This window comes from Rhinopithecus roxellana, chromosome 5 (genome assembly GCF_007565055.1).
Source record: "Rhinopithecus roxellana isolate Shanxi Qingling chromosome 5, ASM756505v1, whole genome shotgun sequence".
NCBI classification, from domain to species: Eukaryota; Metazoa; Chordata; class Mammalia; order Primates; family Cercopithecidae; genus Rhinopithecus; species Rhinopithecus roxellana.
The window spans coordinates 63,553,967-63,581,579 of record NC_044553.1 but is presented as its reverse complement, the minus strand read 5'-3'; the positions used below and the strand labels follow the sequence as shown (position 1 = coordinate 63,581,579).

At 45.7% G+C, this 27,613-nt stretch overlaps 1 protein-coding gene across 4 annotated transcripts in view; it reads left to right on the top strand.

The window, feature by feature from the left end:
* Positions 1-24,026: 24,026 nt before the first annotated feature.
* Positions 24,027-27,613, top strand: part of RAD51 (RAD51 recombinase) — a 45,142-nt gene continuing 41,555 nt past the window's right edge. For 2 of the 4 annotated variants that reach the window (XR_004057261.1, XM_010388539.2), the window contains exon 1: positions 24,171-24,665. The gene's annotated coding sequence lies outside the window, so the exon portion shown is untranslated. Of the gene's footprint in view, positions 24,114-24,168; positions 24,666-27,613 lie in introns of those variants that run through there. The other 2 variants (XM_030930306.1, XM_030930307.1) reach the window with 2 other exon arrangements.

The following is a 27,613-nucleotide window of genomic DNA, read 5'->3' as shown; positions in this document are numbered from 1 at the left end:
TGACAGTCACATTATCAGAACAGCATTATTGCAGGAATCAATGTTATGAGAAAGCAACTGCTATGATTTGAATGTTTTGTCCCCTCCAAAACGCTTAAGACTTAATCTCCAATGTGCCAATATTGAAATGTGGGGCCGTTAAGAGGTGATTCAGTCATGAGGGCTGTGCCCTCATGAATGGATTCATGTGTTACTATGGGAGTCGGACTGGTGGCTATTTTAGAAGAGGAAGAGAGGCTGGCCAGGTGCAGTGCCTCACACCTGTAATCCCAGCACTTTGGGAGGCTGAGGTGGGCAGATCACGTGAGGTCAGGAGTTCAAGATCAGCTTGGACAACATGGTGAAACCCTGTCTCTACTAAAAATACAAAAATTAGCTGGATGTGGTGTCACCCGCCTGCAGTACCAGCTACTTGGGAGGCTGAGGGAGAAGAATCGCTTGATCCTGGGAGGTGGAGGTTGCAGTGAGCCGAGATCACATCACTGCACTCCAGCCTGAACAACAAGAGCAAGACTCCGTTTCAAAAAAAAAAAGGGTGAGAGGGCCAGGTACGGTAGTTCACACCTGTAATCCCACCATTGTGAGAGGCCGAGGAACGAGTTGGGGGATCGCTTGAGCTCAGGAGTTTGAGACTAGCTTGGGCAACATGGCAAAACCCCATCTGCACAAAAAGTACAAAAATTAGAAGGGTGTGGTGGTGCATGCCTGTGGTCCCAGCTTCTTGGGAGGCTGAAGTGGGACTATCACTTGACCCCAGGAGGCAGAGGTTGCAGTGAGCCAAGATCATGCCACTGCACTCCAGCCTAGATGTGAGTGAAATCCTGTCCCCCACAAAAAAAGAGAAAAAAAAAAGAAGAGACTTGAGCTAACACTCTCAACCCCCTCAACCTGTGATGCCCTCTGCCAACAGGCATCCCCATCAGAGTAGAGTCCCTATCAGCAAGAAGGCCCTCATCAGATGTGTTTCATCAACCTTGGACTTCTCAGCCTCCAGAACTGTAAGAAATACATTTTTGTTTCTTTATAAATGACTGAGTTTTAGGTATTCTGTTACAAGCAACAGAAAATGGACTAAGATGGAAAATATTGTCCATGGCTAAGTATAGAGATTTCACGATATATAAGCTGATTCTGTCTAAAACCTGTTTTTATGCTAAACTTAGTATCACATACAATTATTTTTAAAAATTTTTAATCACCTTATGTTATCATATACTAGATTTTATTCATTTTATCTAACTGTATTTTTGTGCTCATTCACCATCCACACTCGCCTCTATCCCCATTACCCTCCCAGTCACTGGTAACCAGCATTGTATTGTCTTTCTCCATGAGTTCAATTATTTAAATTTTATTTAATTAATTAATTAATTTTTTTTATTTTTTGAGACGGAGGCTTGCTCTGTTGCCAGGCTGGAGTGCAGTGGCATGATCTCGGCTCACTGCAACCTCCGCCTCCCAGGTTCAAGTGATTCTCCTGTCTCAGCCTTCCAAGTAGCTGAGACTACAGGTGCCTGTCACCACGCCCAGCTAACTTTTTGTACTTTTAGTGGAGACGGGGTTTCACCATGTTGGTCAGGTTGGTCTCGATTTCTTGACCTCGTGATCTGCCTGCCTCAGCCTCCCAAAGTACTAGGATTACAGGCATGAGCCACCACTCTGGGCCTCAATTATTTAAATTTTTAGCTCCCACAAATAAGTGAGAAATGTAAAGTTTGCCCTTCTGTGTCTGGCATATTTCATTTACTGTAATGACCTCCAGTTCCATCTATGTTGTTGCAAATGACAGGATGTCATTCTTTCTTTTGGCCAAATAGTACTCCATTGTGTGTAGGTACCACATTTTCTTTATCCATTCGTCTGTTGATGGGCACTTAGGTTCCTTCCAAATCTTGTCTATTGTGAATAGTGCTGCAATAAACATGGAAGTGCCGATATCTCTTTGATATACTCATCTTTTTTCTCTTGGATATACCCCTAGCAGTGGAATTGCTCAATCATATGGTAGCTCTATTTTTAGTTTTTTTTTTTTTTTTTTTTTGGAAACGGAGTCTCGCTCTGTCGCCCAGGCTGGAGTGCAGTGGCACGATCTCGGCTCACTGCAAACTCCACCTCCTGGGTTCATGCCATTTTCCTGCCTCAGCCTCCGGAGTAGCTGGGACTACAAGCGCCCGCCACCACGCTTGGCTAGTTTATTTTTTGTATTTTTAGTAGAGACGGGCTTTCACCATTGTCTCCATCTCCTGACCTGGTAATCTGCCCGCCCGCCTCGGCCTCCTAAAGTGCTGGGATTATAGGCATGAGCCACTGCGCCCGGCCTTTTTTTTTTTTTTTTTTTTGAGATGGAGTCTTGGTCTGTCACCAGGCTGGAGTGCAGTAATGCGATCTCGGCTCACTGCAACCTCTGCCTCACATGTTCAAGTGATTCTTCTGCTTCAGCCTCCCGAGTAGCTAGGACTAAGGGTGCGAACCACCACGCCCAGCTAATTTTTGTATTTTTAGTAGAGATAGGGTTTCACCATGTTGGCCAGGATGTTCTCGATCTCTTGACCTCGTGATCCGCCTGACTCGACCTCCCAAAGTGCTGGGATTACAGGTGTGAGCCACTGCACCCGCCCTATTTTTAGTTTTTTAAGGAACCTCTGAAGTGTTGTACATAGTAGTTATACAAACTTTCATTCCCACCAACATTGTACAAGGGTTTCCTTTTCTCCAGATCCTTGCCAGCATTCATTATTGCCTGTCTTTTAGATAAAAGCCATTTTAACTGAGGTGATACGATTCTCATTGCAGTTTTGATTTGCATTTCTCTAAGGATCAATGATGTTGAGTACTTTTTCATATACCTGTTTGCCATTTGTATGTCTTTTGAGAAATACCTGTTCAGATTTTTTGCCCTTATTTTTTTTTTTTTGTTTTTGTTTTTGTTTTTGTTTTTGTTTTGTTTTGTTTTGAGACGGAGTCTTGCTCTGTCGCCCGGGCTGGAGTGCAGTGGCCGGATCTCAGCTCACTGCAAGCTCCGCCTCCCGGGTTTACGCCATTCTCCTGCCTCAGCCTCCGGAGTAGCTGGGACTACAGGCGCCCGCCACCTTGCCCGGCTAGTTTTTTGCATTTAGTAGAGACGGGGTTTCACCATGTTAGCCAGGATGGTCTCGATCTCCTGACCTCGTGATCCGCCCGTCTCGGCCTCCCAAAGTGCTGGGATTACAGGCTTGAGCCACCGCGCCCGGCCTTTTTGCCCATTTTTAATTGGATTATTAAATTTCTTATCTATTGAGTTGTTTCAGCTCCTTATATATTCTGGTTATTATTATTATTATTTTTGAGATGGAGTCTTGCTCTGTTGCCCAGGATTGAGTGCAGTGGCACAATCTCTGCTCACTGCAATCTCCACCTCCCGAGTTCAAGTGATTCTCCTGCCTCAGCCTCCCAGGTAGCTGGGACGACAGGCACATGCCACCACACCCAGCTAAGTGTTTGTATTTTTAGTAGAGACAGGGTTTCACCGTGTTAGCCAGGATAGTCTTTTTTTTTTTTTTTTTGAGATGGAGTCTCGATCTGTCACCCAGGCTGGAGTGCAGTGGCCGGATCTCAGCTCACTGCAAGCTCCGCCTCCCGGGTTTACGCCATTCTCCTGCCTCAGCCTCCCGAGTAGCTGGGACTACAGGCGCCCACCACCTCGCCCGGCTAGTTTTTTGTATTTTTTAGTAGAGACGGGGTTTCACCATGTTAGCCAGGATGGTCTCGATCTCCTGACCTCGTGATTCGCCCATCTCGGCCTCCCAAAGTGCTGGGATTACAGGCTTGAGCCACCGCGCCCGGCCACCAGGATAGTCTTAATCTCCTGATCTTGTGATCGATCTGCCTTGGCTTCCCAAAGTACTGGGATTACAGGCGTAAGCCACCATGCCCAGCCTGGTGGTGGTTGTTGTTGTTGTTGTTATTATTTTTATTATTATTATTTGAGACAGATTCTTGCTCTGTTGCCCAGACTGGAGTGCAGTGGCATGATCTTGGCTCACTGCAATCTCCACCTCCTGGCCTCAAGCAATTTCCCTGCCTCAGCTTCCTGAGTAGCTGGGACTACAGGTGCATACTACCACACCCAGCTAATTTTTGTATTTTTAGTAGAGATGGGGTTTCAACATGTTGGCCAGGATGGTCTTAATCTCCTGACCTCATGATCCACCCGCCTCAGCCTCCCAAATCGGCCTCCCTGGGATTACAGGCATGAGCCACCGTGCCTGGCCATATCAGTGTTTTTTTTTTTTTTTTTTTTTTTTTTTTTTGAGGTGGAGTCTCGCTCTGTCGCCCGGACTGGAGTGCAGTGGCCAGATCTCAGCTCACTGCAAACTCCGCCTCCCGGGTTTATGCCATTCTCCTGCCTCAGCCTCCCGAGTAGCTGGGACTACAGGCGCCCGCCACCTCGCCCGGCTAGTTTTTTTGTATTTTTAGTAGAGACGGGGTTTCACCGTGTTAGCCAGGATGGTCTCGATCTCCTGACCTCGTGATCCGCCCGTCTCGGCCTCCCAAAGTGCTGGGATTACAGGCTTGAGCCACCGCGCCCGGCCCATATCAGTGTTTTATAGTTTTCATTGCAGAGATTTTTCACTTCTTTGGTTAAGTTTATTCCTAGGTATTTTATTTTAATTGTAGCTGTGGTAAATGGGATTACTTTCTTGATTTCCTTTTCAGATGTTCACTGTTGGCATATAGAAATGCTGCTGCTTAGACGGGCACAATGGCTTGTGCCTGTAATCCCAGCACTTTGGGAGACTGAGGTGGATGGATCACGAGGTCAGGAGTTCGAGACCAGCCTGACCAACATGGTGAAACCCTGTCTCTACTAAAAATGCAAAAACATTAGCCAGGCATGGCGGCACATGCCTGTAGTCCCAGCTACTCGGGAGGCTGAGGCGGCAGAATCACTTGAACCCAGGAGGCAGAGGTTGCAGTAAGCCAAGATTGCACAACTGCACTCCAGCCCAGGTGACAGAGCGAGACTCTGTCTCAAAAATAAATAAATAAATAGATAAATAAACAAATAAATTAGTTGGGTGTAGTGGCGTATACCTGTAATCCCAGCTACTCGGGAGGCTGAGGCTGGAAAATCACTTGAACCCAGGAGGTGGAGGTTGCAGTGAGCCGAGATCACGCCACTGCACTCCAGCCTAGGCGACAGAGCAAGACTCTGCCTCAAAAAAAAGGAAAGAAATGCTGCTGCTTTTGTATGTTGATTTTGTATCCTGCAACTTTACTGAATTTGTTTATCTTTAGTGAATTTGAGTTTTTTGGTGGAGTCTTTAGGTTTTTCTAAATATAAAAGCCTATCATCTGCAAAAAGAATAATTTGACTTCTTCCTTTCAATTTTGGGTTCCCTTTATTTCTTTATTTTGTCTGATTGCTATAGGTAGGACTTCCAGTACTATATTGAATGACAGTGCTGAAACTGGGCCTGCTTATCTTGTTCTAGATCTTAGAGAAAAGGTGTTATCAAAACACCAGGGGTTAGCCTGTAATCCCAGCACTTTGGGGAGCTGAGGTGGGTAGATGATTTGAGTAGCTGCGATTACAGGCATGTGCCACCACACCTGGATAATTTTTGTATTTTTAATAGAGATGGGGTTTCCACATGTTGGCCAGGCTGGTCTCGAACTCCTGACCTCAGGTGATCCACCCACCTCAGCCTCCCAAAGTGCTGGGATTATAGGCATAAGTCACCATGTCCGGCAGTAGGATGAGTTTGGAAGTGTTCCCTACTGCTCTATTTTTTGGAATAGTTTGAGTAAGATTGGTATTAATTCTTCTTTAAATGTTTGGTAAAACTCAGCAGTGAAGCCATTGGGCCCCAGGCATTTCTTTGCTGGGAGAATTTTTATTATGGCTTTGATCTCATTACTTGTGATTGGTTTGTTCAGGTTTTAAGTTTCTTCATGATTCAATCTCGGTAAGTGGTATGTGCCTAGGAACGTATTGTTTCTTCCAGATTTTCCAATATATTGGCATATAGTTGTTCATAGAAGCCACTAACAATCCTTTGAATTTCTTCCATATCAGTTGTAATGTCTCCTTTTTCATCTCTGGTTTTACTTACTTGGTTCTTCTCTCTTTTTTTCTTAGTCTGGCTAAAGGTTTGTCAGTTTTACCTTTTCAAAAAAAACTTTTTGTTTTGTTGATTTTTGTATTGTTTTCTTCATTTCTTTTTTTTTTTTTTTGAGACGGAGTCTTGCTCTGTGCCCCAGGCTGGAGTGCAGTGGTGCGATCTCGGCTCACTGCAAGCTCCGCCCCCCCGGGTTCATGCCATTGTCCTGCCTCAGCCTCCCTAGAGCTGGGACTACAGGCGCCCGCCATCACGCCCGGCTAGTTTTTTGTATTTTTAGTAGAGACGGGGTTTCCCCGTGTTAGCCAGGATGGTCTCCGTCTCCTGACCTCGTGATCCGCCCGCCTCAGCCTCCCAAAGTGCTGGGATTACAGGCTTGAGCCACCACGCCCGGCCTGTTTTCTTCATTTCAAATTAATTTATATCTGCTCTGATCCTTATTATTTATTTATTTATTTATTTATTTATTTATTTATTTATTTATTTATTTATCCTAACTGTGGGTTCACTTTGCTCTTACTTTTCCAGAGCTTTTTTTTTTTTTTTTTTGAGACAGAGTCTCACTCTTTTGCCCGGGTTGGAGTACAATGGCACAATCCCAGCTCACTGCAAACTCCACCTCCTGGGTTCAAGGGATTCTCCTGCCTCAGTCTCCCGAGTAGCTGGGATTACACACACACGCTACCATGCCCAGCTAATTTTTGTATTTTTAGTAGAGATGGGGTTTCACCATGTTAGCCAGGCTGGTCTTAATCCCCTGACCTCAGGTAATCCACCTGCCTTGGCCTCCCAAAATGCTGGGATTACAGGCCACCATGCCTGGGCATTACTTTTCCAGTTCCTTAAGATGTATCATCAGGTTATTTACTTGAAGTTTTTCTTATTTTTTGATGTAGGCACTTATAGCTTTAAGTTTCCTTCTCAGTACTGCTTTCACTGTATCCCATAGGTTTTGGTATGTTGTGTTTCCATTATCATTCACTTCAATACATTTTTCAATTTCCTTCTTAATTTTTGCGTTGACCCACTGTCAGGAGCGTATTGTTTAATTTCAGTGTCTGTATATATTTTCCAAAATTCCTGTTGTTATTTATAGTTTTATTCCAATGTGGTCAGAGAAGATGCTTGATATTATTTCAATTTTTTGAATGTTTTAAGACTTGTTTTGTGTTCTAACATATGGTTTATCCTTCAGAATGATCTATGCGCTGAGGAGAAGAATGTATATTCTACAGCCATTGGATGAAATGTTCTGTATCTGTTAGGTCCATTTTTTCTATAGTGCAGATTAAGTCCAATGTTTCTTTGTTGATGTTCTGTCTGGGAGAAAAGGAATCTAAGAGATCTGTCCAATGCTGAAAGTTGGGTATTAAAGTGTCCAGCTATTATTGTATTCAAGTTTATCTCTCTCTTTTGCTCTAATAATATTTGCTTTTTTAAAATTTGTGTGCTTTAGTGTTCTGTGCGTATATATTAATAATCATATCCTCTTGCTGAATTGGCAACTTTATCATTATATAATGAACTTCTTTATCTGTTCTTACAGTTTTTGTCTTGAAATCTATTTTGTCTGATATAAATATAGTGACTCCTGTTCTCTTTTGGTTTCCATTAGCATGGAATATCTTTTTCCATCCTTTTATGTTAAGTCTATGTGCATCTTTATAAGTTAAATGTGTCTCTTGTGTGCAAGAGATCATTGGGTCTTGTTTTTTATATCCATTCAGCTACTCTGTGTCTTTTGATTGGAGTGTTTAGTCCATTTACATTCAATGTTATTGACAAGTAGGGACTTACTCTTACCTTTGTTTTCTGGTTGTTTTGCGATCTTCTCTTCCTTCTTTCCTACCTTCCTGTCTTCCTTTTAGTGAAGGTAATTTTCTCTGGTGGTATGCTTTAATTTCTTGCTTTTTATTTCTTGTGTATCAATTGTATGTTTTTCTATCTGAGGTTACTATGAGGCTTGCAAATACTGTCTTACAACCCATTATTTTAAATTAATGACAACACTGATTACATATATAAACAAACACACAAAAAGAAAATGAAAAGTGTACTCTCACTTTATTTCCCTGCTTTTTAACTTTTTGTTTCTCTTTGTCTTACTGTACTATCTATGTCTTGAAAAGTTGTAGTTAAGGCCGAGCGTGGTGGCTCACACCTGTAATCCCAGCATTTTGGGAGGCCAAGGTGGGTGGATCACGAGGTAATGAGTTCAAGACCAGCCTGGCCAAGATGGTGAAACCTCATCTCTATTAAAAATATAAAAATTAGTTGGGCGTCATGGCGGGTGCCTGTAATCCCAGCTACTTGGGAGGCTGAGGCAGAGAATTGCTTGAACCTGGGAGGCAGAGGTTGCAGTGAGCAGAGATCCCACCACTGCACTCCAGCCTAGGTGACAAAGACAGACTCCGTCTCAAAAGAAAAAGAAGAAAAGAAAAGAAAAGAGTTATTTTCGATTGGTTATTTAGTCTTTTTTTTTTTTTTTTTTTTTTTGAGACAGAGTTTCACTCCTATTACCAAGGCTGGAGTGCAATGGCGCAATATCAGCTCACTACAACCTCTGCCTCCTGGGTTCAAGCGATTCTCTTGCCTCAGCTTCCTGAGTAGCTGGGATTACAGGAGCCCACCACCATGCCTAGTTGATTTGTTGTATTTTTAGTAGAGATGGGTTTTCCCATGTTGGCCTGGCTAGTCTCGAACTCCTGACCTCAGGTGATCCACCCGCCTCGGCCTCCCAAAGTGCTAGTATTACAGCCATGAGCCACCCAGCCCGGGTCATTATTTAGTCTTTCTACTTAAGACAAGAGTAGTCTACATATCACCATTACAGTCTTGAAATCTATTTTGTCTGATATAAGTATAGTGACTCCTATTCTCTTTTGGTTTCCATTAGCATGGAATATCTTTTTCCATCCCTTTATGTTAAGTCTATGTGCATCTTTATAAGTTAAATGTGTCTCTTTGTCTCTGTTAAATGTGTCTCTGTGCTTTTTGTGTGTGTGCTTACTATTACCAGTGAGTTCTGTACCTTCTGATGATTTCTTTTTCTTTTCTTTTCGTTTTTTTTTTTGAGACAGAGTCTCACTCTGTTGCCCAGGCTGGAGTGTAGTGGTGCGATCTTGGCTCACTGCAACCTCCATCTTCCTGGGTTCAAGAGATTCTCCTACCTCAACCTCCTGAGTATCTGGGATTACAGGCACCCGCCACCACACCCAGCTAATTTTTGTATTTTTAGTAGAGATGTGGTTTCGCCACATAGACCAGGCTGGTCTCAAACTCCTGATCTCAGGTAATCTGCCCGCCTTGGCCTCCCAAAGTGTTGGGATTACAGGTGTGAGCCACTGCACCTGGCCCAGATGATTTCTTTATACTTATCAACATTCTTTTCTTTCAGATTGAGGAGCTCCCTTTAGTATTTCTTGTAGGATAGGTCTGGTGTTGAGGAAATCCCTCAGCTTTTGTTTATCTCAAAAGGTCCTTCTTTCTTTTCAATGGAAACTTTACAAGCAAGGAAAGAATGGGATGACAAGGAACACTTTAAATATGTCATGGCATTCTCTCCTTGCCTGTAAGGTTTCCACAGAAAAGTCTGCCGCCAGACATATTGGAGCTCCCTTGTATGGTATTTGTTTTTTTTTTTTCTCTTGCCACTTTTAGGGCCCTGTCTTTAACCTTGACCTTTGGGAGTTTGATTATTAGTAGTAGTCCTATTTGGGTTAAATTTGCTTGGTGTTCTATAACCTTCTTGTAGTTGAAGATTGATTTTTTTTTTTCTAGGTTTGGAAAGTTCTCTGATATTATCTCTTCCTTGGAGTAAGTTTTCTTTTTTATTTTTGTTTTCTTTCATATTTTTTTAGATGGCTAATTCTGAAAATCTTTCTATCTTTATCTCTTTCTCTACTTCCTCTTTCAGGCCAATAACTCTTAGATTTTCCTCCTTTTGAGGCTATTTTGTAGATCCTGTAGATGTGCTTCATTTTTTATTCTTTTTTTGTCTTTTGTCTTGAATTTGAGTTTTCTCAAAAGAGCTATTTTGAATTTTCTGTCTAAAAGGTCAGAGATATCTCTGTTCCTCCAGGATTAGCCCTTGGTGCCTTATTTAGTTTGTTTGGTCAGGTCATATTTTCCTGAATGGAAATGATGCTTGTAGATATTTGTCGGTATCTGGGTATTGAAGAGTTAGGTATTTACTTTAATCTTCACAGTCTGGCTTTGAGACTTGGGCCCGAATCCCAATGACGCTGTGGTTTTTGCAGACTGAGAGGTACTGCCTTAGTAGTCTTGGCTAAGATCTGAAAAAATACTCTAGATTACCAGGCAGAGACTCTTGTTCTTCCCTTCTCCCAAACAAATGAAGTCTCTTTTTTTTTTTTTTTTTTTTTTGAGACAGAGTCTTGCTCTGTCGCCCGGGCTGGAGTGCAGTGGCCAGATCTCAGCTCACTGCAAGCTCCGCCTCCTGGGTTTACGCCATTCTCCTGCCTCAGCCTCCAGAGTAGCTGGGACTACAGGCGCCCGCCACTTCGCCCGGCTAGTTTTTTGTATTTTTAGTAGAGATGGGGTTTCACCATGTTAGCCAGGATGGTCTCTATCTCCTGACCTCGTGATCCGGCCATCTCGGCCTCCCAAAGTGCTGGGTTTACAGGCTTGAGCCACCATGCCCGGCCAAATGAAGTCTCTTTCGCTCTCTGTCCTGAGCCACCTGTAGGTGGCAGTGTGGTGATGCAAGCATCTGTGGCCTCACCACTGGGACTGCACTGGGTTAGACCTGAAGTCAGCACAGCGCTGATTTTTTTTTTTTTTTTGAGATGGAGTTTCACTCTGTCACCCAGGCTTGAGTGCAGTGGCACGATCTCGGTTCACTACAACCTCTGTTTCATGGGTTCAGGCAATTCTCTGCCTCAGCCTCCTGAGTAGCTGAGATTACATGTATTTTTAGTAGAGATGAGATGTTGGCCAGGCTGATCTCGAACTCCTGACCTCAAATGATTCACCCACTTTGGCTTCCCAAAGTGTTGGGATTACAGGCGTGAGCCACCACGCCCTGTCAACACTGGGTCTTGCCCAAGACCTTTGCCTTCAGGGCAGTGAGTTCCACCAGGTCCCAGGTGTGTCCAGAGATGTTGTCTGGGAGCCAGGAATGTTCTGTTCTACACAGTTAAGCTAGCCCACCTCTAAGCCCAGCCTAGCACTAGGAATTGCCTAGGAATTGTAGTCCTTATGTCCTAGACCGCCTCTCAAGTTTACTTGGGACCTCAGAGAAACTCAGTTCCAACCATTGGGATGAGCAGTTCCCCTCTGGCTAGGGCTGGTCCAAATGTTTTTTTGCATGTGTGGGTGCTGGGCTCATGGCTTTATCTGCTGTGACAGGGCAGCACTGAGTTCAATGTAAAGTACCCCAATGTAAAGTACCCCAGTCACTGTGCTTTCTCTCCCCAAAGTGCAGAGATTCTCTCTATGCCACATGGCTGCTGCCAGGGGATGGGAGAGGGGTGGCATTGGTGATTCAAGACTGCCCTCCTCAATGCCTTTTTAGTGATATGAAGTTAATACCATGTACTATGATCGCTCCTCTGATTTTTTGGTTCTTGTTATGGTGCTTTTCTGTGTGTCGATAATTATTAAAATGTGGTGTTCCAGTAGCAGGGACAAACTGTAGCCTTCTATTCTGCCATCTTGCTCTGCCTCTTCGCTAGTGAGTTTTGTACGTTCACATGATTTCTTGCTCATCAACATTCTTTTCTTTCAGAATAAATATCTTTTAGGATTTCTTTTTTTTTTTCTTTGAGACGGAGTCTCACTCTGCCGCCCAGGCTGGAGTGCAGTGGCCAGATCTCAGCTCACTGCAAGCTCCGCCTCCCGGGTTCACGCCATTCTCCTGCCTCAGCCTCCCGAGTAGCTGGACTACAGGTGCCCGCCATCTCGCCCGGCTAATTTTTTGTATTTTTTAGTAGAGACGGGGTTTCACCATGTTAGCCAGGATGGTCTCGATCTCCTGACCTCGTGATCTGCCCGTCTCGGCCTCCCAAAGTGTTGGGATTACAGGCTTAAGCCACTGCGCCCGGCCTAGGATTTCTTATAAGATAGGTCTGGTGTTGAAGAAATTCCTCAGCTTTTGCTTTTCTAGGAAAGTCTTAATTTCTCCTTCATGTTTGGATATACTATCCTGGGATAAAAGTTTCTTTCTTCAACACTTTGAATATGTCATACCACTCTCCTTGCTTGTAAGGTTTCCACTGATAAGTCTGCTGCCAGAAGTATTAGAGCTCCTTTGTATGTTATTTGTTACTTTTCTCTTGCTGCTTTTAGGACTCTTTCTTTATCTCTGACCTTTGGGAGTTTCATTATTAAATGACTTGAGGTAGTCTTATTTGGGTTAGATCTGCTTGATGTTCTATGACCTTCGTGTACTCAAACATCGATATCTTTCTCTAAGTTTGAAAATTATCTGATATAATCCCTCTAAATAAACTTTCCACCCCTATTTATCTCTCTACCTCCCTTTTAAGGCTAATAACTCTTAGATTTCCCCTTTTGAGGCTATTTTCTAGATTCTGTAGGTGTGCTTCATTGTTTTTTAGTTTTTTCTTTTTTTTTTTTTTTTTTGAGGCAGAGTCTCACTCTGTCGCCGGGGCTGGAGTGCAGTGGCCGGATCTCAGCTCACTGCAAGCTCCGCCTCCCGGGTTTACGCCATTCTCCTGCCTCAGCCTCCCGAGTAGCTGGGACTACAGGCGCCCGCCACTTCGCCCGGCTAGTTTTTTTGTATTTTTAGTAGAGACGGGGTTTCACCGTGTTAGCCAGGATGGTCTCGATCTCCTGACCTCGTGATCCGCCCGTCTCGGCCTCCCAAAGTGCTGGGATTACAGGCTTGAGCCACCGCGCCCGGCCTCTTTTTTTTTTTTGAGACGGAGTCTTGCTCTGTCGCCCGGACTGGAGTGCAGTGGCCGGATCTCAGCTCACTGCAAGCTCCGCCTTCCGGGTTTACACCATTCTCCTGCCTCAGCCTCCCGAGTAGCTGGGACTACAGGCACTCGCCACCTCGCCCGGCTAGCTTTTTGTATTTTTTTTAGTAGAGACGGGGTTTCACTGTGTTAGCCAGGATGGTCTCGATCTCCTGACCTCGTGATCCGCCCATCTCGGCCTCCCAAAGTGCTGGGATTACAGGCTTGAGCCACCGCGCCCGGCCTGTTTTTTACTTTTTTCTTTTGTCTCCTGTGACTGTTTGTTTGTTCCTTCCTTTCTTCCTTCCCTCCCTCCCTCCTTTCTGTTTCTCTTTTTTCCTTTCCTTTCTCTCTTTCTTCCCTTTCTTTCCTTTTCCTTTCTCTTTCTTTCCCTCTCTCTCTCTCTGCCTTTCTTTCTTTCATCTTTGTCTTTTTTTTTTTTTTTTTTTTTAAAGAGCCTCACTCTGTCACCCAAACTGGAGTGCAATGGAATAATCTCAGCTCACTGCAACCTCTGCCTCCTGGGTTCAAGGGATTCTTGTGCCTCATCCTCCTGAGTAGTTGGGAATACAGATATGCGCCACCATGCCTGGCTAATATTTGTATTTGTAGTAGAAACGGGGTTTTGCCATGTTGGCCAGGTCGGTCTTGAACTCCTGACCTCGGGTGATCTGCCCACCTCAGCCTCCCAAAAATGCTAGGATTATAGGCATGAACAACTGGGCCTGGCCTGACTGTGTATTTTCTTTTTTTTTTTTTTTTTTTTTTTTTTTTTTTTGAGGTGAAGTCTCGCTCTGTCGCCCGGACTGGAGTGCAGTGGCCAGATCTCAGCTCACTGCAAGCTCCGCCTCCCGGGTTTACGCCATTCTCCTGGCTCAGCCTCCCGAGTAGCTGGGACTACAGGCGCCCACCACCTCGCCCGGCTAGTTTTTGTATTTTTTTTTTTTTAGTAGAGACGGGGTTTCACCGTGTTAGCCAGGATGGTCTCGATCTCCTGACCTCGTGATCCGCCCGTCTCGGCCTCCCAAAGTGCTGGGATTACAGGCTTGAGCCACCGCGCCCGGCCCTGACTGTGTATTTTCAAATAGCCTGTCTTCAAACTCACTAATTCTTTCTTCTGTTTGATCAATTCTGCTGTTAACATACTCTGATGCATTCTTCAGTACATCAACTACATTTTTCAACTCCAGTATTTCTGCTTGATTCTTTTAAATTATTTCAATGTATTTGTTAAATATATCTGATAGGATTCTGAATTCCTTCTCAGTGTTATCTTGAATTTTATTGAGCTTTCTCAAAAGAGCTATTTTGAATTCTCTGTCTAAAAAGTCATATACCTCTGTTTCTCCAGGATTAGTCCTTGGTGTTTTATTCAGTTTGTTCAGTGAGGTTATGTTTTCATGGATGGAACTGATGTTTATGGATGTTTATCAGTGTTTGGGCATTGAAGGGTTAGATATTTATTGTAGTCTTCACAATCTGGGCTTGTTTGTATCTGTCCTTCTTGTATTTTAAAGGACTTGTGTGTTATGATCTAAGTCTTTGATCACTGTAGCTGTATCAAGGGGCACCCCAAGCTCAGTAATGCTGTGGCTCTTGCAGACTATTAGACATACCAACTTGGTGGTCCTGGGTAAGATCTGGGAGAATTCCCTGGATTACCAGGCAGAGACTCTTGTTCTCTTCCCTCACTTTCCCCCAAACAAAGTCTCTGTCTCTCCGTGCTGAGTCGCCTGGGTCTGGGAAAGGGGTGACACAATCAGTCCTGTGACCACCACCACTGAGACTGCACTGGGTCAGACCCGAAGCCAGTAGAGCACTGGGTTTCACCCAACGCCCATCGTGACCACTGCCTGGCTACTGCCTATATTCACTTAAGGCCCAAGGGTACTACAATCAGCAGGTGGTGAATCCAGCCAATCTTATATCCTTCCCTTCAGGCCAGTGACTTCCCCTTGGCCCTGCGTAGGTCCAACGATGCCATCATGGAGCCAGGGCCTCAAGTCAGAAATCTTAGGACTCTACCTGGTACTGCATTGTACTGCAGCTAGGCTGGCACCTATGTTGCAAGATGAGTTCTTCCCACTCTTCCCTCCTCTTTCCTCAAGTAGAAGAGTCTCTCCCCATGACCACTACTGCCTCAGTCCCGTGACAAGTACTGCCTGGCTACCATCAAAGTTCACTTAAAGCCCAAGGGCTCTTCAGTCAGGTTGTGGTGAATGCTGCCAGGCCTGGTTCTCTGCCTTTAGGGCAATGGATTCCCTTCTGGCCCAGAGTAGTTCCAGAAATGCTTTCCAGGGGCCGGGCACGGTGGCTCACGCCTGTAATCCCAGCACTTTGGGAGGCTGAGGCAGGCGGATCATGAGGTCAGGAGATCGAGATCATCTTGGCTAACACGGTGAAACCCCATCTCCTACTAAAAATACAAACAAATTAGCCAGGCGTGGTGCAGGGCGCCTGCAGTCCCAGCTACTTGGGAGGCTGAGGCAGGAGAATGGCGTGAACCCAGGAGGAGGAGCTTGCAGTGAGCCGAGATTGTGCCACTGCACTCTAGCCTGGGCAACAGAGCGAGACTCCGTCTCAATAAAAAAAAAAAAAAAAAAAAAAAAAAGAAATGCTTTCCAGGAGGCAAGGCCTGGAATTGGGGACCCTGGAAGCCTGCTTGTTGCTCTACCCGACTGTGACTGAGCTGGTACCCAAGCTGCGAGACAAAGTCCCCTTTATTCTTCCCTCTTCTTTCCTCAAGCAGAAGGAGTCTCTACCCATAGCCACCACAGTTGGGAATGTGCTGGGTTACACCTGAAGCCAGCATGGCTCTGAGTCTTACCCAAGGCCTGCCGTGAGTACTGCCTGACTATTCAGGTCCCAGTGGCTCTTTCGTAAGCAAGTGATGAATCCTGCCAGGACTGGGTCCTTCTCTGCAAGGCAGCAGGCTCCCTTCTAGCCCAGGATGTGTCTAGAAATGTCATCCAGGAGCAAGGGCCTGGAATGAGGCCCTAGGACTTTGCCTCATGCCCGATTTCACGGTAGTTGAGCTGGTATCCAAGATGCAAGACAAAGTCCTCTTTACTCTTCCCTTTCATCTCCTCAATCAGGAGGAAGGAGTCTCTCCTAGAGCTGTGAGCTGCACTGCCAGGGGTTCTGGGATATAAGTACTCCCTTGGCCACCCCAGCTGGTATCTCACTAGGTTGTGTGCACCCCAAAGTCCACTGGCTCTGAGCCTAGCACAGCACCAGGACTTGCCCAGGAATTGCAGTCCCTGTGGCCTACACTGCTTTTCAAGTTTACCTAGGCCTCCAAAGCACTTTAGCCTATGGGGCTTGCCAGAACTCAGGTTCCAACTGCTGGAATGGATAATTCCCCTCTGGCTCGAGTTGGTCTAAATGCTCCCTCTGGGTCACTGGCTGATTTCTGCCCTGCGTTGCTTTCTGCTATGCCAGGGCAGCACTGAGTTCAAATGCAGAGTCTCACAATCATTGTATCTTCCTCCCCCAGAGCACAGATTCTCTCCTCACGCCAAGTGGCCACTACCAGGGGATGAAGAGAGATGATGTCGACAATTCAAGACTGTATTTCTTTACCTCTTCAGTGCCTGTTTCCTTAATATGATAGTAAAACCAGGTACTGCAGTCACTCACCTGATTTTTGGTTCTTATGAAGGTGCTTTTTTAATGTAGCTGTTCAATTTGATATTTCTGTTGGAGGGATGATTGCTGGAGGCCTCTATTTAGCCATCTTGCTCTGCCTCCTTGCAACACACAAAATTATTTAAACACTTTTGTGCAACTGTAAGTTCAAATGTTTGTAATTTTATTTATTTTATTTTGTTCTTTGAGATGAAGTCTCCCTCTGTTACCCAGGCTAGAGTGCAGTTGCGTGATCTCGGCTCACTGCAACCTCTACCTCCTGGGTTCAAGCAATTCTCCTGCCTCATCCTCCCAAGTAGCTGGGATTACAGGTGCCCGCCCCCATGCCTGGCTAGCTTTTGTACATTTATTAGAGATGGGGTTTTGCCGTGTTGCCCAGGCTGGTCTCGAACTCCTTACCTCAAGTGATCCACCTGCCTTAGCCTCCCAAAGTGCTGGGATTACAGGCATGAGCCACTGTACCCAGCCCAAATGGTTGTAATTTTAAACATTACTTATAGAAATTCTAAAATCTGTCAAACAGATTTAATAAGAAATTTGCAGCAGGGAGCAGTGACTCTCACCTGTAATCCCAGCACTTTGGGAAGTTGAGGCAGGTGGATCACTTGAGCCCAGGAGTTCGAGATCAGTCTGGGAACACGGCAAAAACCCATCTCTACAAAAAATACAAGTTAGCTTGGCATGGTGGCATGTGCCTGTGGTCCCAGCTACTGGAGAGGCTGAGGCAGGAAGATCACCTGAGCCTGGGGAATTTGAAGCTGCAGTGAGCCGTGATGGCACCACTGCATTCCAGCCTGAGGAACAGAGTGAGGCTCTGTCTCAATAATAATAATAATAAATAAATAAATATATATATATATATATATATATATATATATATATATATAAAACTTGCAAGTATAAATTCTTAGAAGTAGTCACTTCTTGTCAACTGTAAGCATCATCAACTAGTGTGGTTTTCATGTCATCCCAAGATGCTTGTAGAGATCATGAGTGAACCAAATCCAGTTGCACTCCCAAGGAAACACTCATCAACATTTTATATAAATAGATTACTTGCTGGGACTCTGGTGTTAACATGTCTCATTCCCATCTTTTGCAGATGGGCAGGGTGAAAAAGAGCTCCCAGGGTACTAGGGTTAAAGCAGGACTTTCTATCCCAGGTTGGCTAGTTGGGCACAATCATTGTTTGGCACAATTGTTGTGTCCAAATTGGTCAGTGTGTCCAGTGATATGTCCAGAGTTGTTACCTTCTAGGTAATTAGTGAATCTGAGTTGATAATATGCCATGTTGTCTGGCTCATGTGGTTTGTTTATTGAGTCCCTTCAAGTTTTTCAGCTGCTCCTCTATATTTCTCCTGTATTTGGATAATAATTGGCTGTTTGGATTGGGAATGTGCCCAAGGCCAGCCCTTGCTGAGGCAGGGGTGAAGATTTCCACCATCTTCTGCTAGGATTGGATTCCCACTGCCCCAGCAATGTCTCTACTTTGAGGAAGGTGGTGAGTCAACAACTCTCTCTGCCTTTCCTTTTGGCCTTTTAAGGCCTTTGCAGAGTTGGGATTGTTACGAAGCAAGGCAGCTTCCCAGAGACAGCTAATCCTGTCACAAGTTTCTGGCATACTCTGTAGCAACGGACAGCCACTATTAACCTTTTTGAGCTTTATTTTCCTCATCTGTAAAACTAGAGTAGTACTTCCTCATAAGTTGTGAGCATTAAATGAGCTCATGCATATAATATGTCAGCACAAAGTAAGTACTCAATAAATAGTAGCTATTACCTTCATAAAAACATATATATTTTATTTATTTATTTATTTTTTTGAGACGTAGTCTCGCTCTGTCGCCCAGGCTGGAGTGCAGTGACGTGATCTCAGCTCACTGCAAGCTCCGCCTCCCGGGTTCACGCCATTCTCCTGCCTCCGCCTCCCGAGTAGCTGGGACTACAGGTGCATGCCATCATGCCCGGCTAATTTTTTTTGTACTTTTAGTAGCGAGCGACAGGGTTTCTCCGTGTTAGCCAGGATTGTCTCGATCTGCTGACCTTGTGATCCGCCCGCCTCGGCCTCCCAAAGTGCTGGGATTACAGGTGTGAGCCGCCGTGCCCGGCCTATATTTTATTTTTAATTGATAATAATTATATGTATTTATGCGATACAATGTAATTTTAATTGTTTACATTGTGAAATTGTTAAATCAAGCTAGTTAACAACTCTATCACCTCACGTACTTACCATTTTTTTGTGGTGAAAACATTTAAAATCTATCATGTATATATGTTTAACACAGGGGTATTTTTCCCAAGGTTCAGCTGGGCTTAGTTTTCCTGGGAAAACTGGATTACAATACTTATAAGTTTAATGGATGTGAAATTGATTGAATTTTAAGAAATCATAGCAAACTATATTCGGTTGAACCGTGGGGAAATATACTTGTAGAAAGATGATCATTTATTTACAATGCATGTCTGCTATTCAAAGACTCTCAATTTGTAAGCATACTAGGGGAGCTGGATTAGTAAGGAGCAGATTAGATCACTTGATACATATCACCTATATATACATACATATATGTGTGTGTGTGTGTGTGTATATATATATATATATACACTTTTTTTTTTTTGAGACAAAATTTCACTCTTTCACCCAGACTGGAGTGCAGTGGTGCAAAGTGCAATCATAGCTCACTGTAGCCTTGAACTCCTGGACTCAAGCAATCCTCCCTCCTCAGCTTCCCAGATAGCTAGGACTACAAGCATGCATCACCACACCTGGCTAATTAAAAAAAAAAATTTTTTTTTTGGCCAGGTGTGGTGGCTCACGCCTGTAATTCCAGCACTTTGGGAGGCCGAGGTGGGCAGATCACGAGCTCTGGAGTTCGAGACCAGCCTGATCAACATGGTGAAAACCCGTCTCTACTAAAAATACAAAAAATGGGGCCGGGTGCGGTGGCTCAAGCCTCTAATCCCAGCACTTTGGGAGGCCGAGTCGGGTGGATCACGAGGTCAGGAGATCGAGACCATCCTGGCTAACCCGGTAAAACACCGTCTCTACTAAAAAATATAAAAAACTAGCCGGGCGAGGTGGCAGGCGCCTGTAGTCCCAGCTACTTGGGAGGCTGGGGCAGGAGAATGGCATAAACCTGGGAGGCAGAGCTTGCAGTGAGCTGAGATCCGGCCACTGCACTCCAGCCTGGGGGACAGAGCGAGACTCTGTCTCAAATAAATAAATAAATAAATAAAATAAAAATAAAAATACAAAAAATGAGCCAGGTGTGGTGGCAGGCGCCTATAGTCCCAGCTACTCGGGAGGCTGAGGCAAGAGTATCGCTTGAACCTGGGAGGTGGAGGTTGCAGTGAGCCCAGATCACACCACTGCACTTCAGCCTGGTGACAGAGCAAGACTCCGTCTCAAAAAAAAAAAAAAAAAAGCAGTTTTTTTTGTAGAGTTGGGGTCTCACTATGTTGCCCAGACTAGTCTCTAACTCCTGGCCTCAAATAGTCCTCTCACCTCAGACTCTCAATGCAGTAGGATTGCAAGTGTGAGCCACCACACTCCAAAATTTTTCAATTAACGTTATTTATAAATATTCTCATAGATTGCCAATTTAGCTATTAGAGGGAAATCTAGTTTGCCTTATTTCCAAGTTCTCAGTGGGTTGTTTTGGAGGAAAGGAACAGAAACTACTCAAACCAGATTAATCAATAAAAATGGAAGGGAGATTTATTGGAATGTAGGGATATCTCATAACTCAAGAGCATTAATCCTTAGGAGTTCAATGTTTTTTTTTTTTAAAAAAAAAAAAAGTCAAAAAGAACCCAAGAGCAGGAGGAGTAAGTACTGCTAGGCTTCTGAGAAACTGGAAAGGCAATCTGGAAAGGAGTCAGAATTCAAATGGTGCATTTATCTTTGACTCTCTCCTTAGTATCTCAATTTCTTTCTTTTTTTCTTTTTGAGACAGTCTTGCTCTGTCATCCAGGCTGGAGTGTAGTGGCATGATCTCAGCTCACTGCAACCCCTGCCTCCCGGGTTCAAGCGATTCTCTTGCCTCGGCCTCCTGAGTAGCTGGGATTACAGGCATGTGCCACCACACCCAGCTAATTTTTGTATTTTTAGTAGAGATGGGGTTTCACCATGTTGGCCAGGCTGGTCTCGAACTCCTCCTGACCTCAGGTGATCCACCCACCTTGGTCTCCCAGAGAGCTGGGATTACAGGCTTGAGCCATCGCGCCTGACATCAATTTCTTAATCTTTCTGCAGATGTGCATTCTCTGATTTGATATATCTATCTGTGTACTTTGCTCCATAAATTCCTGAGGTCAGATTTGAATATAAAACCCAAGTCCAATTTTCCAGGAGCAGGAAAATGATTGACTGATTTGGGGTCAGATGAACACTGCTGATACAACCAGTGGTCAGAAAGGTAAAAGTCATGTGACTACAGTAAGCTAGGACTAGGAGGGCTGTAGGTTTGCAGATGCTCTGAAGGTGTGGGAAGAACTGGAGGCAAAGGTGTGTAACTTTGATATGGAAGAAAGTTCACTATTATCACAGGTACTATCTATAATCACTAAGTTAGGTTGTTTCTACATCCAGAAAGCTGCCTGAGTCTGTTCTCTCTGTCATTCCTCTAATTCAGGGGACCCCAATGCCCCATCATAGACCTGTGGCCTGTTAGGAACTGGGCTGCACAACAGGAGGTGAGCAGCTGGCAAGCAAGCATTACTGCCTGAGCTCTGCCTCCTGTCAGATCAGGGAGAGCATTAGATTCTCACAGGAACTCAAACCCTATTTTGAACTGCACCTGTGAGGAATCTAGATTGCACACTCCTTATGGGAATCTAACTGATGATCTTGAGGTACAACAGTTTCATTCCAAAACCATTCTCTGCCTCATGCCCACCCCCTGAGCCCTGTAGAAAACTGTCTTTGATAAAACAGGTCCCTGGTGCCAAAAAGGTAGAATTGGAATCTAATTTAAATCTTCATCTCTTGCCTGAAATATTGCAAGAACTTCCTTTTTGCTGTCTTCACTTTCACTCTCCTGAAATCTATTCTTCAATGCCACAAGATAATAGTGTGAGGATTAAATAAAATCTTTGTCAACTTTAAAGCACTACACATATATAAAGTAGTAATAAGGCCGTTGCAATGGCTCACACCTGTAATTCCAATACTTTGGGAGGCCAAGGTGGGAGGATCACTTGAGGCCAGGAGTTCAAGGCCAACTTGAACAGAGCGAGATGCTGTCTCAAAAATAAAAAAAAGCCAGGCATGATGGTTCACACCTGTAATTCCAGCACTTTGGGAGGCCAAGGCAGGTGGGTCGCCTGAGGTCAGGAGTTTGAGACCAGCCTGGCCAACATGGTGAAACCCCGTCTCTACTAGAAATACAAAAAATTAGCTGGGGCCGGGTGCGGTGGCTCAAGCCTGTAATCCCAGCACTTTGGGAGGCCGAGACGGGCGGATCACGAGGTCAGGAGATCGAAACCATCCTGGCTAACACGGTGAAACCCCGTCTCTACTAAAAATACAAAAAACTAGCCGGGCGAGGTGGCGGCGCCTGTAGTCCCAGCTACTCGGGAGGCTGAGGCAGGAGAATGGCGTGAACCCGGGAGGCGGAGCTTGCAGTGAGCTGAGATCTGGCCACTGCGCTCCAGTCTGGGTGACAGGGCGAGACTCCGTCTCAAAAAAAAAAAAAAAAAAAAAAAAAAAATTAGCTGGGCATGGTGGCGAGTGCCTGTAATCCCAGTTACTTGCGAGGCTGAGGCATGGAGACTCGCTTGAATCTGGGAGGTGGGGGTTGCAGTGAGCTGAGAATCGCATCCCTGCACTCCAGCCTGGGCAACAGAGTGAGACTCCATCTAAAATAATAATAATAATAATAATAATAATAATAACAAATCAGTAATAGTGGAGGGGAAATAGATCTAACCAAATGACTTGTCTTCTTAAAAACTTTCAGTGATTTATTCAGTACCTAGAGACCAAAGCTCCTTATATATGTATTTTTTGAGACGGAGTCTTGCTCTGTTGCCCAGGCTGGAGTGCAGTGGGGCGATCTCAGCTCACTGCAACCTCCACCTTCCAGGTTCAAGCAATTCTCTGCCTCAGCCTCCCAAGTAGCTGGGATTACTGGCATGCGTCACCACGCCCAGCTACTTTTTGTAGTTTTAGTAAAGATGGGGTATTGCCATCTTGGCCAGGCTGGTCTTGAACTGACCACGTGATCCACCCACCTTGGCTTCCCAAAGTGCTGGGATTACAGGCTTCAGCCACCGCGCCTGGCCTCTCCTTACATGTTTTGTTGTTGTTGTTTGCTTTTTGGGACAAGGTCTCACTCTGTAGCCCAGGTTGGAGTGCAGTGTCCCATCATAGCTCACTGCAGCCTTGACGTCCTGAGCTCAAGCAATCCTCCCACCTCAGCTTCCGGGATAGGTGAGACCACAGGCATAAGCCACCATGCCCAGCTTATTCTTTTTGGAGATACGGGGTCCCACTATGTTGCCCAGGCTGGCCTCCAACTCCTGAGCTCAAGCGATCCTCCCCCGCCTTGGCTTCCCAAAGTGGTGGGATTACAGGTGTGAGCCACTGTGCAGGCCTTATATGATCTTAAGCCTCTTCATATCCTGAACTAAATGTAACTTTCCAGTTTCGGCACTTGTTCTGGCACTTTTCCTCCCTCGCTAGATAATACTAATCTTTAATCATGTAGTTCGTTTCCATGCCCATAATACCCTATCTGCTTATAGTGTCTTCCACTTCGCCCAAGAAATCCTACTCAGCTAGCTTGTGTTGTTGTTTTGAGACACTCGTTCTGTCGCCCACGCTGGAGTACAGTGGCGAGATCTCGGTTCGCTGCAACCTCCTCTTCCCGGGTTCAAGCGATTCTCGGCCCTACTCAGCCTTTAAAACTGGAATCACGGGTCAAAACTTTCTGGTAAACCACGAGACGGTTTAGGTTATGAAATTCAATGCCCCCTTCCTCTGAAGTCCTGCAAATCTCCAGTAAAGCACCACAGATTGACGAATATTCCAGCCATTTCCCTCTCCCCTCCGATAGCTCCATTTCCCACTTCTATCCATCTTCTCGAGCTTCCTCAGCAGCTCCACCTCCATGAGGCCTGGAAAGCACCTGATTCCAGGAATGTGAGTCGGAGGCTCAGAGCGACCAGCGCCAAAAGCTGACGTTCAGATACTGCTGAAACAAACCACAAGAGTGCTAAGGCTCCAGGTAATAGTCCAGCTGCGAAGACGGTGGGAACTCGCGGGCCCGCCGGCGGCGCATGCCGGGAGATGCAGTCCCGGGCCGACGCATTACCTCTTGGGAGTTGTAGTCTTCGATCTGGTAAACAGAAGACGGCAACTCGGATGTCTTCCCCCACCGTCCCCCGAAACCCCTCGCCCCACCCGCGAGGGACTAGGGTAAGAGTAGGGGCGTTGCCGTGGTTGGCCTCGAACTCCTAGGCTCAGACGATCCTCTCGCCTCGGCCTCCCGAGTTAGCTGGGACTACGCGCGTGAGCCACCGCGCCCGGCGTAAAGTCTAAATTAGTTCTTACGCAAAAAGGGAAGAGGGCAGTCCGTAACCTCGCGCAGGATCTAGCTCTCGAGCTCCAGTCTTGGGCTAGCGCGCAGGGCGGAAGGGGCAAGAAGGTAGATCCGGGAGGCGGAGATACGTTACGCCGACGCGGGCGTGACCCTGGGCGAGAGGGTTTGGCGCGAATTCTGAAAGCAGCCGGCGGAGCGCGCCCAGCGACCAGAGACGGAGCCTTAAGGAGAGCGCGGCGCTTGCCGAGGCGTGCAGCTGGGAGCTGAAACTCGTCTGGGTTGTGCGCAGAAGTCTGGGGCAAGCGAGTAGACTTGAAGTAGGGCGTAAGCCAGGGGCGTTGGGGTCCGCGCGGGTCAGGCGCGGGTCACCCCCGCGGGGTGAAGTCGGAGCGCGCGGCCCGCTGGAAAGAGCAGCGCTGAGGGCCAAGGTGAGTGTGTGAGGCGCAGGCCGGGCCCTCTATAACCGCGGCTCGTTGTCGCCCACCTGAGTCCTGGCCGGTCCAATGCTCAGCGGCAGGTGGGGCCTCCGCGCGCAGTGTGAAACCCGGACGTGGCAGGGCGTGTCCGCGTCCGACCGACCCTCAGTTACTGGGGCGAAAACACAGGTGGACCCCAGTCTTTAGAACTAGGGGAGAAACATTAGAGCCTTCATAGCCAACACCCGTTTTATGAGTTTGAGCGAGGAGTCCGAGATCAGAGCGGTGTAGCCACAGCTGTTTAATATCACAGCCAGGGCTTCCGGATTCCTGGCCTGTCTTTCCGTTACACCGTGCTTAGAAAGTACCAACCTGCAATTGCCAAAACAGTATTTTCGTCATCTAATGCGGAAAACATTCGCATGATGCCTAGAGAATGATCTGAAGTGAGGCTTGGTTTTCTTAAACCTTTTTTTTTTTTTTGAGATGAAGTCTCGCTCTTTAGCCCAGGCTGGAGTGTAGTGGCGCGATCTCGGCTCACTGCAACCTCCGCCTCCCGGGTTCAAGCGATTCTCCTACCTCAGCCTCCCGAGGAGCTGGGATTACAGGCTCCCGCCACCACGACCGGCTGACTTTTGTATTTTTAGTAGAGACAGGGTTTCACCATGCTGGTCAGGCTGGTCTCGAACTCCTGACCTCAGGTTATCCACCTGCCTCTGCCTCCCAAAGTGCTGGGATTACAGGCGTGAGCCACCGCGCCTGGCCCCTGTTTTTTTTTTTTTTTTTTTAAGCTCCTAAAGTGATATGTAATATACATGTAGAAAAATGCACATTCCCAACTGTATACAACTCCGTGAATTATTACAAAATATACTGGCTGGGTGTAGTGTCTCAAGTCTGTAGTCCCAGCACTTTAGGAGGTGGAGGCGGGAGGACGATTGAGCCCAAGAGTTCGAGAACAGCCTGGTCAAGATAGTGAGACCAGCATCTCTACAAATAGAAAAAGTTAGCCAGGCTTGGTGGCGTGCACCTGTAGGCCCAGCTATTCAGGAGGCTGAGAAGGGAGGATCTAGCCTGGGAGGTATAAGCTACAGTGAGCCGTGATCAGGCCACTGCACTCCAACCTGGCCGGTAGAGCAAGACAAAATGAATGTACACCTACGTAATCACCACTTAATAGAATGGTCCCCAGAAGCCTTCCTTGTGTAGTATTTAATATTTTCCCCTTTTTACAGTGGTAACTGGTATACTGGTTTCTAATGCGATTAACTAATGTTGCTTGTTTTTGAATTTTATATAAAAAAAGTCAGGAGTGTTGAGTGTTTCGTTGTTTCACATGCTTGACAACACGATTTTCAGCCTTTTATATTAACTATTCTGGCCGGGTGCGGTGGCTTACGCCTGTAATCCCGGCACTTTGGGAGGCCAAGACGGGCGGATCACGAGGTCAGGAGAGCGAGACCATCCTAACATGGTGAAACCCCGTCTCTACTAAAAATACAAAAAAAAATTAGCCGGGTGTGGTGGCGGGCACCTGTAGTCCCAGCTACTGGGGAGGCTGAGGCAGGAGAATTGCAGTGAACCGAGATGCAATGAGCCGGGAGGCGGAGCTTGCAGTGAGCCGAGATGGCGCCACTGCACTCCAGCCTGGGCGACAAAGCAAGACTCCGTCTCAAAAAAAAAAAAATTTTTTTTTTGCTATTCTGCTGGTTACACAGTAATGTCTCAATGTGATTTTAATTTTCCTGATTACTAATGAGGTTGAGCATTTGTTCATATGTTTTTCCCATTTGGATGTCTTCTATGATGTACTTGTTCAAATCTCTTGTCTATTTTTCTACTTACTGATGTGAAGTTCTTTTTTTTTTTTTTTTGAGACGGGGTCTCACTCTGTTGCACAGGGTGGAGTGCAGTGGCCGGATCTCAGCTCACTGCAAGCTCCGCCTGCCGGGTTTACACCATTCTCCTGCCTCACCTTCCCGAGTAGCTGGGACTGCAGGCGCCCGCCACCACGCCCAGCTAGTTTTTTGTATTTTTTAGTAGAGACAGGGTTTCACCGTGTTAGCCAGGATGGTCTCGATCTCCTGACTTCGTGATCCTCCCGTCTCGGCCGCCCGTCTCGAAAGTGCTGGGATTATAGGCTTGAGCCACCGTGCCCGGCCGAAGTTCTTTATATTCTGGTTATCAGCCCTCAGTTATGTTTGTGCTAAATATTTTCTTCTCTACTGTGGTTTGACTTGTCATTCTCTTAGTGGTGTCCTTTGATAAATAGAAGTGCTAAATTTATTTATTTATTTTTTATTTTATTTATTTATTTATTTTTCCTTTTGAGACAGAGAGTCACTCTTGTTGCCCAAGCTGGAGTGCAATGGCATGATCTTGGCTCACCGCAACCTGCACCTCCCGGGTTCAAGCGATTCTCCTGCCTCAGTCTCCTGAGTAGCTGGGATTACAGGCATGTGCCACCACGCCCGGCTAATTTTGTATTTTTCTTTAGTAGAGACAGGGTTTCTCCATGCTGGTCAGGCTGATCTCAAACTTCTGAACTCAGGTGATCTGCCCCTCTCAGCCTCCTAAAGTGCTGGGATTACAGGCCTGTGCCACGGTGCCTGGCCGAAGTGCTGAATTTAAATGTAGTTCAGTTTTCAGTCTTTTTCTTTTTGGCTAGTGCATTATGTATCCCGTTTCAAGAAATCTTTTTATATCCCAAGGTTGTGAAAATAATAAGTTTTACTTTGTTTTTGACAGATGATTGTACATATTTATGAGATACAAGTTGATATTTCAGTACATATATACATTGAATAATGAATGATCAAATCAGGGTATCAGCATATCCATCAATTCAGTTCAAACACTTGTCATTTCTCTTGGTGGTGAGAACATTCAAAATACTCTCTTCTGGCTGTTTTGAAGTACTCATTACATTAGTGTTTACTGTAGTCACCCTATTATGAAAT